The sequence below is a fragment of the Canis aureus genome, chromosome 37, assembly GCF_053574225.1.
Source record: "Canis aureus isolate CA01 chromosome 37, VMU_Caureus_v.1.0, whole genome shotgun sequence".
Classification (NCBI taxonomy): domain Eukaryota; kingdom Metazoa; phylum Chordata; class Mammalia; order Carnivora; family Canidae; genus Canis; species Canis aureus.
The window spans coordinates 14,709,724-14,724,162 of NC_135647.1; the positions used below are offsets into that span (position 1 = coordinate 14,709,724).

The 14,439-nt window shown below is 37.6% G+C and overlaps 1 long non-coding RNA gene across 1 annotated transcript in view; it reads right to left on the reverse strand.

Annotated features, from left to right (window-relative positions):
- The window catches only part of LOC144306498 (uncharacterized), a 102,691-nt gene that overhangs the window by 2,420 nt on the left and 85,832 nt on the right, over positions 1 to 14,439 (reverse strand). Inside the window, exons 2-3 of the long non-coding RNA XR_013373582.1 lie at positions 13,881 to 13,965; positions 250 to 351 (exon numbers count right to left, since the gene is read on the reverse strand). This is a non-coding gene — a long non-coding RNA (uncharacterized LOC144306498). The remainder of the gene's footprint in view (positions 1 to 249; positions 352 to 13,880; positions 13,966 to 14,439) is intronic.

A 14,439-nucleotide genomic window follows, 5' to 3' on the forward strand; every position in this document is an offset into this window, starting at 1 on the left:
TTCCCTCCTTGATCCTTTTGATATGTAAATCTAGATCCTATTTACGCGCAACACAAATTTTTATGTCTTCTTATTGGATCTAAGAACTTATTCCTGGTAGAATGCTTATCAGTTTCTGAAACACTTACCCACACATGGCTTTCTTATCTCTGGCATTTGCACAAATAATTTTATTCTCATGATACTAATGAGAAAACAAATACTTCGAGAGTTTAAGTGGGTTGTTCAAGTGATGCTGTTAAGACTTACGCTCTCATCTGTCATTCTATAACAAATCACTGCTTCTATTTGATGAACACTCCACTTTTCACTCAGTTATAATTCTATGGTTATATCAAGATGATCCAGGACCTGTTGAGAGATGAAGGATGTTTGCATCAGACTTTTGTGCTTTTCAATAGACCTACATGAGCTTTTAAAATAAATTTGCAATCCTGTTTCTTGTCTTTGGATTTTTGCTTATTGCTACTCTTGGTACACCTGATTAATGTCATATCTTTCTATAGTTACTATTTCAGGTTTCTGTTTCAGAGCTAATAATATTATGGGATGAATTGTATCCCCCCAAATTCATACGTTGAAATCCTAATCCCCACCCACTACCTCAGAATGTAACTGTATTTGGAAATAAGGTATTTAAGGAGAGAATTAAGTGAAATGAGATCTTAAGGGTGAGCCCTAATCTCATATGACTGGTATTCTTATAAAAACAGGAAGTTTAGACACAGATTATGCACACTCCTAAAGGACAACTATGTGCAGACACAGGGAGAAGACTGCCACCTGCAAATCACAGAGAGAGACCTCGATATGGAACCAACACTGCCCTACTCCCTGATCTTGGACTTCCAGCTTTGAGACCTGAGAAAACAAATTTCTTTTGTTTAATCCATCTTTTGTTTCATAAGCCTGTGGCACTTGTTATGATGGCCGTAGCCAAGTTTTACAAACAAAAAATGAATAGGAGATAGCTTTTAGAATTGTGCATGAACTACAGATGAATAGGTCTTGACCTGGGGCTTGCCTCTGACTTAAGGTCCTGGGCTTTAGTGCACGGACACGGAGATGTTGATTTTAGCTTGCAGCACTACCTTTGGCTAATTTTGTGATTCTGGGTTATGTTCTGAATGGGAGGAGTTATAGGATGCATGATTTTCAGAGAGGTGAGGTCAGAGTTCCAAAAAACAAGGGATTATAAAACAGACACCAAATGGTCTTTTAGCTATAGAAGATTTTTTTACTGACTTAGAATGCTGTTTTCATATGCTCCCCTATTGCCTTTAAAATGTAATTTAATTCCCCAAACCTTAATCTATAGGTTTTGATTTAGAATTTACCAGCTGTAAACATCATAGCATATGCATATGTATATTCACTTCTTATTTTCTTCTCCTAGGCTGCCTGGGTAGCTATAGGCATTGCTAATGTCTGAAGTTCCCAATAAACGTTGAAACGGAATCTGTGGAAGTTCAGAAATGCTGACTAAAGTTCACTTACAAATGAGTTTGCTCTCCCTTTCCTCCCCAGGTCAGCTTCAGTGTTTTGGATGGAAACTAGAGCCCTCTGTGCAACAAGGGAAGAACAAATGCACTAAGTATATTTCTGTAGTAGTGATGTAGACCATTAAATAGACCCTAGCAGACAGGAAAGCCCATATGGATTTCAAAAATAGCACCCATCTGTCTGAGAGCTGCTAAAAAATGAATTTTAGGACTTGGAACGTAGCCTGGAAGTGAAACCTGACTTAGGTTCTGGAAAAGCTATAGAGGAGTTCCTTAGAGAATTACAAAAACATGTACCTTTTGCATTCCAAGAATAATAACCAGGCACAGGAGGACACTCAGTGCCAAGTTTCACATTTAAATCAAGCAGCACACTGAATTGAGAGCTGAACTTTGGCCCTTCCACAGTTGAGTGCTGGTAAAACAGAACTCCTAGGTTCAAAGGTCAGCACTTAAACCGTTGTCTTGACAAGACACCTCAGGCACAGAAACATTTAATCAGGACATATAATTAAGCACAAATGAATAAAGAACACAGTTTAAATCGTGTATGTAGGTATATTGGTATATACATATATGCATTTATAGAATTTAAAAGTCCATGGGTAAGCTCTAAGAAAACCTCCTGACTGGGGCAGCCTGGATGGCTCAGCGATTTAGCGCAGGTTTAGTGCCGCCTTCAGCCCACAGTGTGATCCTGGAGACCCGGGATCGAGTCTCACATCTCCCTGCATGGAGCCTGCTTCTCCCTTTGCCTGTATCTCTCTGTCTCTCTCTCTCTTTCTCTGTGTCTCTCATGAATAAATAAATAAAATCTTGAAAGAAAGAAGAAAGAAAAAAAGAAAGAAAGAAAGAAAGAAAGAAAGAAAGAAAGAAAGAAAGAAAGAACGAACCTACTGGCTGGTTTTTACTAAGTCCAAGGCATTATTTGGGGGAAAATAGGTAAACCTGTGATGTTTTCTCAGAAATGAAATGCCATCATCTTCCTATTCCTGGCAGTTGAAGACAAAGAAAAAAAAGATTACATTTTATATCTGTTTTGAAAAGGACATGTGCTAAAAAATAGCGTTCAAGATGTGGTTCCAAGTCATTTGCAAATCCAAACTTCCTTCAATTTTATCTTTCACCTTCATGTACAGAAATAGGAAGCACCATATCTGTTTTATGAAGTGTAAAGGTTGCTGGTGATAAAATATCAGAATTTACATGCTATGCCTAATGATTCAAAGCTTTCTGATGTGGCAAACATCCAGGTAAAAATTGTGTGGATATTTTCCCATGTTATTGAAAAGCAAGATGGGGGTGCCTGAGTGGCTCAGTTTGTTAAGCATCTGCCTTTGGCTTAGGTAATGATCTCAGGGTCTTGGGATGGAGCCCTGTCTCAGGCTCTCCACTCAGCAGGGAGTCTGCTTCTCCCTCTCCCTCTGCCCACCCCCCTGATCCTGCTCCACCACTCTTGCTCTCTCTATCTTTCAAATAAATAAATGAAGTCCTTTTTCTTTTTTTTTTAAAGCAGGATGAAGTATCATTTTCTAACGAAATAACATGTGAGGCTTAGGAAACACCTTTAAAGGCAAGTTTGCACAGAAAGTTCTTGTGTCTCCTATGTGGTAATAAAGTCTATGAGAAATTACAACAAAGCACTGCATAATAAAATGCAGCTCTTGCTTTTAAAAACTGCACAGTGTGATATTAAAGTTCCTATGGGGATGTGCATAATGGAAAAGGAATTGTGACAAAGTTAGAGATGTAAGTGGCATTCATGTGAAATTATGGTCTGAATATTGAACTCTTTCATCCCTGGTAGTTTAGCCCATTAGGACTTTGTATGGCTTTCAGGATTTTAAAACCCTGAAAGACTCCAGTTATCCTATTTATCAGCTTGGAGAAATAGAGACTATATTTATTTTCTCCACTCTAATATCTTCAGCTACCTGGCACATTTGCTGGTACATGAGAGATCCCCAATAAATATCATTGAAATGAATGGAAATTGATTCTCTGTGAGACGAAATACAGAATTGAGTTATGGATACAATTGGATTGAGAATGTGGATTGAGAAAACAGATCAGCTCAAGAGATGCTATCTCTTTGGGGAGAAATTTCCCCATAAGTCTCTTGCATTTTTGTGTCTTTTGGGAGCAGAAGTGATGATTCCCTTTGTTTTGGACTCTCTTCAATTATATTTGTACAGCAAACAAGGGATAAATAGTGTGTTCATCACAGCAAAGGGCACACCTACCTAATGCCAATTATAAAATGTTTGGTTTCCTTAAAATCAGGGCTTCCCTGTAACACAACCCACTGCATATGCAGGGATCATCTGGCCTTCTGCTTATTGCCCTCTGGGATTTAATGCTTGGGAAATGGGCAGAATGATATTCTGCTTACCCTAATTGCTATGAATAATAAACTAACCTTTGTCTTATTCAGGAGCCCTATGTCTTTGGCCAGCATGCCTGAAGCAGAGGCAGACTACTTTAGTTAACTTGCAAGTAGGGTAAAATCTCAAACCCTTCATAGGTTTGACAGCTTCATATACCAAAGAGATACTTATTTGAAGTGTCCAATAAAGAGAGTTCCACTTCCTTCTAGGAAACAGTGCTGCTTCTACTCTGATAATAGAAACAACCTAGGTAAACTATGATACCAGAATTTTCCTTGAGTGCTCTAGGGAGCTGAGATTTCAATGCAACCAGCAGGTATAAAATGTAAGGAGAAATAAGCTCTTCCAAAGAGACGAAATGTGGACATTGGCTGAAAAAATAATGGCTGAAATTTTTGCAAAAAAAAAAAAAAAAAGACACAAAACCACAAATCCAAGAATCCTAACGAACTCCAAGTAGAATAATCCTGAAGCATCACAGACACACATAGCTAAACACATCGATACAAATTTCTGAAAACTGAAGATGAAAAGCACATCTGAAGGCAGTAAGAGAAAAAAAGACACATTGCAAACATAGGAACAAAGATTAGAATTACCAGAGATTTCTTGTCAGAAACCATGCAAGCCAAGAAACAGTGAAGTGACATCTTTAAAAACTTCAAAGGAAAAAAAGTCAATCTAAAATCCTTCAGTCAGTGAAAATATCTTTCAAAACTAAAGGCAAAATAAGGGCACCTGGGTGGTCAGTCCGTTAAGTGTCTGACTCTGCTCAGGTCATGATCTCAGGGTCATGAGACTGAGCCCTGCATTGGACTCTCTATTCAGTTGGAAGACTGCTTGAGATTTTCTCTCTCCAACTCCTTCTGGCCCTCCCCTCCTCATGCTCTCTCACTCTATATCAAAAAAAAAAAAAAAAAGGAAGGCAAAATAGACTTGTTCAGGCAAAAAGAAAAAGATTGAGAGAATTCATCTTCAACAAACCTGGATTATGGATTACAAGAAATGTTAACATTATTTAAGCAGAATGAATATGATAGCAGAAATTTGGATCTAAACAAGAAAATGAAGATTTCTAGGAATGGTTAAAATGAAGATATTAATATAAAATACATCTTTTCTTATTTTTCATCACTGTAAAAGATTTTACTGTCTAAATGAAAAGTAGTAGCAATCTACTGTGGGTTTATATCATATAGGATATAAAATGTATGACAATAATAACACAAAAATGGGAGGCAGAACTAGCAATATACTGGTTTAAGGATTTTACACCTTACCTTTAGCAGTACTATATTATTTGAGAATAACCTATAATTGATTAAATATGTATAATATAAATGCTTGGACCGACATTATTTTTTAAAAGATCTAGAAGTGATAAACCAATAACAAATTTTAATCATAAAATACTCAATTCAAAAGCAGTCTGAAAAACAGGGCAAAAGGTATAAAGAATAGATAAGGCATTAAGGAAACAAATGTTAATGTTGCAGATTTAAACCTGATCATATTAGTAATCACATTAAATGTAAATGCTCTAAATATACCAATGAAAAGACAGACATTGTCAGATTAGATAATAAAGTGAGACTCAACTATGTACTGCCTATAACAAACTCACTTTAAATATAAAAACAAAAAAAGGTGAGAGGTGGCAAAAGATATACTATGAAAATACTAATCAAAAGAAAGCTAGATTGGCTATCCTGATATCAGACAAAGTAGATTTCTGAGCAAAGAATATCACCAGGAATAAAGGCCACTTCTTAATGACAAAGAGCTAGAATAATCAGGAAGACATAATAATTTTATATACTTATTAGCAGATCTTCAAGTAAATGAATAAAAACTGGTAGAACTACAAGAGGAAAAAGACAAGTACATAATTTTAATTGGAGACTTCAATAGTTCTCTCAGTAATTGATAAAAACAAGTAGGAAGAAATTCAGTAAGGATGTAAAAGACTGGTAAAATGCTGTCAACAATTTGAACTAATTGACATCTGCAGAATATTCTATCCAACAAAAGTAGAATATACATTCTTTGCAGGCACATATAATATAGACCACATTCTGTACCATACAACACATTTTAAGGAATTGAAAGCATACAGAGTATACTTTTTAACCACAATGGAATTAAACTAGAAATTAAAAATAGAAAAATTCCCAAGTGTTGGAAAGTTAAATAACACTACTAACTAGATCATGGGCCAATTAAGAATTCATAAGGAAAAATAGAAAATATTTTGAATTGAATGAGCATAACATAATATAGCAAAATGTAGAAAATACAGCTGAATTAGTGCTTAAGAAAAATTTGTAGCATAAAACACTCATATTAGTAAAGAAGAAAGGTCTTATAGCAATGATCTAAGTGTCTACTAAATAACAATAAGGCCAGAATATGCTAAGGCATTTTAATTTTTAAAAGTATTGAGATATAACTTACAAATGTGGTGTACCAATCTTAAGCATATACGTCAAAAATTTTTTACATAGGCGTGCACCCATGTAAACGCTGATAAGGAGATTAAACATTTCCAACTCTCTGTGCCCCTTACTAGTCAATAACTGCCTTCCACCAAATACACACATAGAAAGGTAATCAGTATAGTCAGGGCATTCTAAAATCAGTTTCAAATATTTATACACTCATTCCACCATGTGGTGAAATTCTCCATTGTTACTGGTCTTATTAAAATATCTTCTTCAAATAAACACATTTTTCAAACGTATGGATTCATTTTCCCTCAATAAGTCGGACTTAGCCACCAAAACATTTACAATGTCAGGAAATGTCCTCATTTGGCAATATAATATTGGCTTAATAAACTTTGTATCTAGCTAGATCTAGGTTCAAATAATATCCCTGACATTTTAATTCTAGGTCGCTTACCTGACTTCAGTCTTCTACCTACCTCGTAGGGACTGCTATGACAGTATAATGAGATAGCGTATATAAAATGCTCAGTAGACTGATTTGTAAATCAGCATGAACACTATTGTTTTAAGATCTTTTCTGTTTGTTTATTTGTTTGTTTAGACAGAGCATACAAGTGTCAGCGAGGGACAAAGGGAGAGGGAGACTCTCAAGCTGACTCCACACTGAGGGGAAGCCCAACACGGGCATCCATCTCACAACCCTGAGATCAAGACCTGAGCTGAAATCCAGAGCCACCTAGGTACCCCAGCATGAGCACGATTATGATAGAGTTACTGATCCACCAATGTTAGGCTTATTACCTCTCTTAAAAACCAGCAGGTAATTGCTAAGCCCTCAATTTACAGGTCAGCATGTGAGGCTATGCCAGAAATCTAATGTTTGCTCAGGCTGAGTAACAAAACATTGGAAGCAGAGGTTCTCCTCAAGTTCCTCAGTCTGTGGATCCAAATTCCCTCACATAGCCTTAGGCTCTCTGAAATGGCCGTTGAACCTCATTCCAGAATAAATCTCCAAAGCATGTCAAGAATGGTCTATTTTCCTCCTTAATGGACTATGCTGGGACTGTGGCCCACAGCAGCAATGTCAGCATTTAAGCATTTGTTGAATAAAGGATTGAAAAAGGGGTAATGTATTTTGTAATGTATTTGGACTGAAAGCCTGAGTTAGCTTAGGCCACCACCTAAACATTATAATAGGCTGACTTATAATACATCAAAATCTATGTGGTCTGCACTTTGAAATAAATAACAAGGCAAGTTAAGAGTCTATGAATACATCTCATTTTAAACCATAAAATTTGTATTTTGGTTATAAGGCCTTTAGGATTACCAATTACAGGGCCTTTAGAAAACTCAAATCAAAATTGCCAGATGATGGGAGTGAATGGGTGACGGGCACTGGGTGTTATTCTGTATGTTAGTAAATTGAACACCAATAAAAAAAAAAAAATTAAAATTAAAAAAAAAAATTGCCAGATGAGGAAAGAGCTAGCTGTTTCTAGGGATTGTTTAAAAAATGCTTTATGCATAACTTATTGTAAGACTTGCCCTTGCTGGATCTTATTTTCTTCAGAGCCCACTAGAATGTTCCCACCAAAGAGAAAGCAGTTGCAATTAGTGTATAGAACAACCAGATTTCACATATTGGGCATCAGTCTACAGCATATTTATATAGAAGAGCATGGTGCTGGAAGTGGTGTGAGTGAAGCTTTTGCCATGTGGCTTCAAAAGGCCCAGCAAGCCTGAGGGTAGTTAATGCTTCCTCTACAAAGGAGGAGAGACATCCTGAGTCTATGGCATTCATATAACATGACAAGTCAGCATGGCAAATGTTCCTTTTTACACAGAATATTAAATTAAAAACACAAAAAACGGCTGCTATTTGCAGAGGTCGGTTCTATATGTAGAGGGAATATGAAGACCTAATTTCTGTGCTGAACTGAATAAATATGCAAACACAAAAATGTAACTAACAATGCAGGGCAGTTCATAGTAAACCCTGAATTAACAATATACATTATAGATATTATAAAGAAGAAAGAAAACTCTGAGTTGAAAAGAGATATCTCACAAATGTAGGGAGCACAGTTGGCCTTTTAAGATGGGAAGGCAGGTTCCAAGAGGGAAGCTGGGTGTGGGCTGGGGAAATAGGTGGAGGGGATTAAGGGCATAACCATTGTGAGGAGCCCTGAGCATTGTTGAATCACTCTATTGTACACCTGATACTAATATAACACTGAGCATTAACTATACTTGAATTAATTTTTTTAAAAAAGATGGGAGGATAGAGTGAGTTAAGATAAGCATATGCAAGTAGCAGTTTTAACTAAGCCAAAGGATGAGAATGAGCAAGTCTGATTTAGGACAACTACTAACATATATTCCTTAACTGCATACTTTCCATGTGCACCCATTCATTCGCTCTTTTTACATTCCATTTATGATACTTCATTTAAATAAGGTATTTTCTTTATATGCAGACTAATTCAAATGAGGACTTAAACAATTAACACATATACTTACATTTCATATTTATAATGCTATTACTTTCCAGCTTTTACAGATAAAGAAAGTGAGGTTCAGAGACATTAAGCTACTTGTTCCAAGTCACACAGAGATGAGATTGGAAACTAGATCTGAAGCTAAACTGGGTTGGTAAAAAACAAGACATGCTTCTCTCTCTCTCACTCCTCCAAATCTCTCCATTACTATGCTTGAAATGAAAGCTGAATGAAGTTCAGCTGATGTGATAGGACTATTCTAAGTATGTGACATACGTCAACTAATTTAATCCTCTGACAAATGTATAGGATGGATGCTATAATTATGTCCATTTGGTGGATAAGGAACGGAGGCACACAGAGATGATCTGACTTGTCCAAAATGACATAATAAAGAGTAGAGCTGGAAATCCACATAAATGGCCCAGCTCCAGAGCCTGCACTCTTGCTCTCTACCCTATACTGATTAGCATGGGTTATTCATGGCCAAAGTGATAGCAATGAGAGAAAAAGGGGAAGATGGACATAAGAGCCATTGAAAGGAAGAATGTATGTGGTTGAGTGGCTGGTTAGTTAAATAGGTGAGAGATAGTGAAATATTAAAGATAATTTTTCACTTCAGCACCTTGATTTCCCAAGAATGAAAATAAGCATGTCAAGAAAAGGAGGCAGTGTTGTAGGCTAAGATGGTGAGTTCAGTTTCAGAATATGTTGATGCCATGGTGATGAAGTATGACACCTGATGGCACTGTTCAGAAGGCTGTTGGAAACAGAAAGCTCCTGATAAGGCATGTGGGGGTTGTGGGGTCAGAGATGGAGTGACAAATTTGGGGATTGTGAAGCTGTGGGATGTTTGACTGAGATCCCAGAGAGAAAGCATAAAACAAAACAAGGGAAGGCCAAGTTCTGCAATTTGGAAAAAGCCCATTGGGAAAGATATAGAACCAGGGGAGGAGAAAGAATGACCATAGTTAACTTCCCAGAGACAAGAGAGGTCTTCACAACAAAGGATGTTATCAACAGTGTCAAATGTCAGACATAGCAGAAGGAAAGTGACCGTGGAATGTACATTACAGATATTATGTCTATGTTATTACAGGACTTCTGAAAATAGCTTCTGTAGAGTTTAGACTCTGGAGCCACGTGGGAGGGGTTGCAGAGATGAATGGGTTATGATGAGACAGAGACATTACCGTGATACTAAGGAGTGATTGTTGTGTTATACATCACAATATAAAGAAGCACTCAGCTGTCATTTCAGGTGGGTAGAAGCATAAATGGAGCATTTTCTGGAGTATACAGAGTATTCAAGGTAATTCTAAAGGCCCTGTAACCACCATCAGCTAATTCAGGCTCAATCTACATTCATTGCTCTGAGAGTGACATTCATGTGGCTGTTGAGCAGCAGGGAGGGGTGATACTTCAAGACTCTGCAATAGCTGGTTGCATTTTCTTGCTCAAAATGGCTGCAGGCTCAGCTCCTGATAGTCCACATAGACTGACTTTGACTGGTGCCATTGGAGTCATGCTATTCAAGGTTCTGCATCCACATGACCATCTGCAACTTCAGCAGAGAGACTATGACTCATTCATCTTTATATGCTTATCACTAGGACAATGCAGGAACCTAGGAGAAAATTTGTACATAACTGTTAAAAGAATTATTAAACAAATTTGTCACAGTCCATATTTTCTCTGCATCCCCATCAACATCCTCTAAATGTGGATCCACCAAGATACAAACAATAATAATATTCATGAGGCAAAAATATGATATCATTTGTTTTTGCATACCACTCTATTATAGGCACCATGTGCTTTCACATATTTTATTCAGCAAACTTTACAAGTTGGAATGGAACTTGAGGATCAATAAGATCTCAGAAATTCAGTTACAAATTTTAGTCCAAATCTAACCAGAGACAACAAACAATAGTGAAATATCCACTGGTGCTCTAAGTGGATGCATCCAAATGTACTCACTATCGAGCCATATCAGTAGACCAACTTACACTTTTTGAGTAATAAAGTGGGGAAAGGAATGTGCATTTTCGTTTACTGAAATTCTTCAGGCACCGCAAGCAAGATCCAAAAGAGATGGCAATGTGTGGAATTTAAGAAACAAAACAGATGAACATAGGGGAAGGGAAGGAAAAATAAAATAAGATGAAAATTGAAAGGGATACAAATCATAAGAAATGAACTCTAGGGAGCAAACTGAGGGTTGCTGAGGGTAGATGGGTGTAGAGAAAGAATAAGTGGGTGATGGACCTTAAGAAGAGAACTAGATGGAATAAGTACTGGGAGTTATATGCAGCTGATGAATCACTAAATTCTACCTCTAAAACTAACTTAAAAAATACTAAAAGAGAAAGAGAAAGAGAAAGATGACAAAAATGCATGATCTGGCAAAACCTGGCTCTTGGTCACCCGTAATGTAGGCATCTCTATGATAGGTGGCTCTTCACAGGACTCTTCCGAAACTTCAGCATGCCTACACATTTGTTAACATTTAGATCTTCATTCAGTAGGACTGAGGTAGAATCTGAGATTTTGCATTTTTAACAAGCTCCAAGGTAGCGTGATGATGCTGGTCCAGAGGCCATGCCTGGAGCAGCAAGACTTCATAGGGGAGATATTAGGTAGAGTAACTTCTTAGCTCCCTATTGACCCTGGATTGCCATGTTTTATTCATAGAATGCATTTCAACAAACTGGTGTTTGCTTTTTCATTTCGTATCACTTTACAGTCACCAACTTGGTTGGGGAAGTGGTCTGTGTGCAAGGGGCAGATTTTACTAGGTTAGCTTGAATGAGGCAAAGAGGTTCCTGTACACACACAGGCTTGGTAGGAAAAAAGAAAAAAAAGTGGGCTGCAGTTCCTCCAAAATTGGAGGCATCACCTTTATATAAAAGTCACCTCAGGCCAGAACTGGCTCTAATCACATTTCGTGCCTAATACTATAAGCATTTCTTTTTTAATAAGTGAATTTGGCAATTTGGACACCCTCTTTAGTGAGATTTCCAGAGCTCGTTGGCCTCAGCCAAGCCAATGTCTGCACTGATGTTGTGGTTACATAACCTGCTGAATTGAAATAGAATTTTACAAGGGATGTGTAGAGATAGACCAAGGCAGGAACACAAGGCAAAGAAAGAGCTTGAACCCACTGAGGGAAAAAGGACAGTATGTGGGAACTGTTCAGTGTGATAGGAGAATTGCTGAGCTGAGCAGTGAAGAAAAATATTGACATTAATGATGTAACCCAGGGATATTAATACTATCTCCTTTGCAGGGTTGTTCTGAGAATCAAACTTGTTGAAATTTTTGAAAATGCACTGAACATGTTAAAGGACTAGACCAATGTTTAGAGATGTTATAAGAGCATCACCATTTACAAAATGCTTTCACTTACTCTACATGCTTCAAAAGGATGTGCGGCATAGCATGATCATAAGACATGCGGTTAGAGATGATTCATTGGTTAGTTCACAGACTAAATAGGTCAGCATAACAACCCAAGCCTTTTATATATAAATACCAGTTTTATCTGAGATGAAGAACCTGAGCAATGTATTGGAATAATAAGAATTTTCAAACTCTTCAAAATATTAATAATCAGGTAAGTATGTTAGGTTTCTGATCCATGAAATGGTGAGCTGTCTTCACTCTCCATCTTGTTCTACAAGTACACTAGTTCAGCTATCTAAACGCAAAGCAAAAGTAATAGAATAAAATTTGTTTGGGGGATCCCTGGGTGGCGCAGCGGTTTGGCGCCTGCCTTTGGCCCAGGGCGCGATCCTGGAGACCGGGGATCGAGTCCCACGTCCGGGTCCCGGTGCATGGAGCCTGCTTCTCCCTCTGCCTGTGTCTCTGCCTCTCTCTCTCTCTCTGTCTGTGACTATAATAAATAAATAAATAATAAATAAATAAAATATTAAAAAAAAATTTGTTTGGGGATGGGGAGTGGATTTGTGTTAACAAGGCTCTTCCTCTATCTTGAGAGTATTTTGTTTATGTGGTTCCAGTCACAATAAAGGCTAGTGCCAAAGAAGAAGGAGAAGGAGAAGGAGGAGGAGAAGGAGAAAAGTAGGTGAAGGAGAAGGAGGAGAAGAAGGAGAAGGAGGAGAAGAAGAAGAAGGAAGGAAGTAGGGGTGGGGGTGGGGGAGAGAAAGGAGAAAAAGGAGAAGTGCAGCTTGAGGACCCAGGTTAAGGTTGCTCTGTTATTTGTCCTTCTGAGCCCCAGTTTCTTCATATACAAAATGAGAATATGAAATCAATAATGTAAAATAAACAATTGATGTCATGTCTGTGTGAAATCCTGATAGTAAGCTTAGGTGGAAAGAGTCACCACATAGCAATGCATTTGGCCGCAAGAAAAAGAATCTCTGACTAACGCAGGCTTAAATACATTGAGGGTGCATGGTGTCTTCCTTACAGAAAGGGGAAAGGAGAAAAAATGAGTGGGAAATATCAGAAAGGGAGACAGAACATGAAAGACTCCTAACTCTGGGAAACGAACTAGGGGTGGTGGAAGGGGAGGTGGGAGGGGGTGGGGGTGACTGGGTGTCGGGCACTGAGGTGGGCACTTGATGGGATGAGCCCTGGATGTTATTCTGTATGTTGGCAAATTGAACACCAATAAAAAATAAATTAAAAAAAATAAATAAAATAAATAAATAAATAAATAAATAAATAAATAAATAAATAAATAAAATCTTAAAAAAAAAAAAAAAAGAACAGGAAATCAGGTTAGCTCTCGCTGAAGTCAGCTCAGTGCCTCAGTAATATCTTCCAGGATTCAGATTCTCTTTTTCATTCAGCTATCTTTAGCACATTGGATTTTGTCCTCTGCTGGTCACCTCATCACTATAGCGTGATTGTGACACTTTAGCTATCACAACTTCATTCAAGGAAGAGAGGAGAAAATGAGGATGAGAAGTGGCCCCAGCTGAGTCTGTGCCATTCTATCTGGAAAGTTAATGTTTTCCAGAATTTTCCACCTTACCTCAACATGCATCTACTCGTGTCTTATTGGATACTTACATCTCTACTTACATCAGCTTGCTTCATGACACAGCCATCTCTAGTTGCAAGACTTGCTGGAAAATTCGTATTTAGCTTTGAAAGACTATACAAGAGGCAAGCAAGGGTAAAAGAGAATGAGAATGTTAAGTCAACACTGCCTGCCACAGAAGGGTGGGAATTAGCAGCATTTTACTTCAAGTGAAGGCTCGGTGGTTTTAAATGATCCACATAAATTCACTCAGTAAAGCTAGAAATTGAGTCTTGCTTTGGGACCACTATAAACTCAAAATACTACTGGCCTGGTTTAAAACATGGCTTTCACTTTAACTTATAATTCATGAGAGTGCTTTGCAACATGTCTCCTATTATATGATGATTTTATGTGTCATTTCTACAAGGAAATAGAGCAATTGAAATATTCTAGACTTAGCCAAAATTATTGTTAGGATTTTGATGTGGTGCATTATTTCTCCAATACCTATCTGATTAAGGAAACACTAAGTAAATAATTTCATTCCCTTGGGAATGAAACTTTGCCACCAAAGGGCCCTTAGCATCCGGGATAGTACTTGGCACC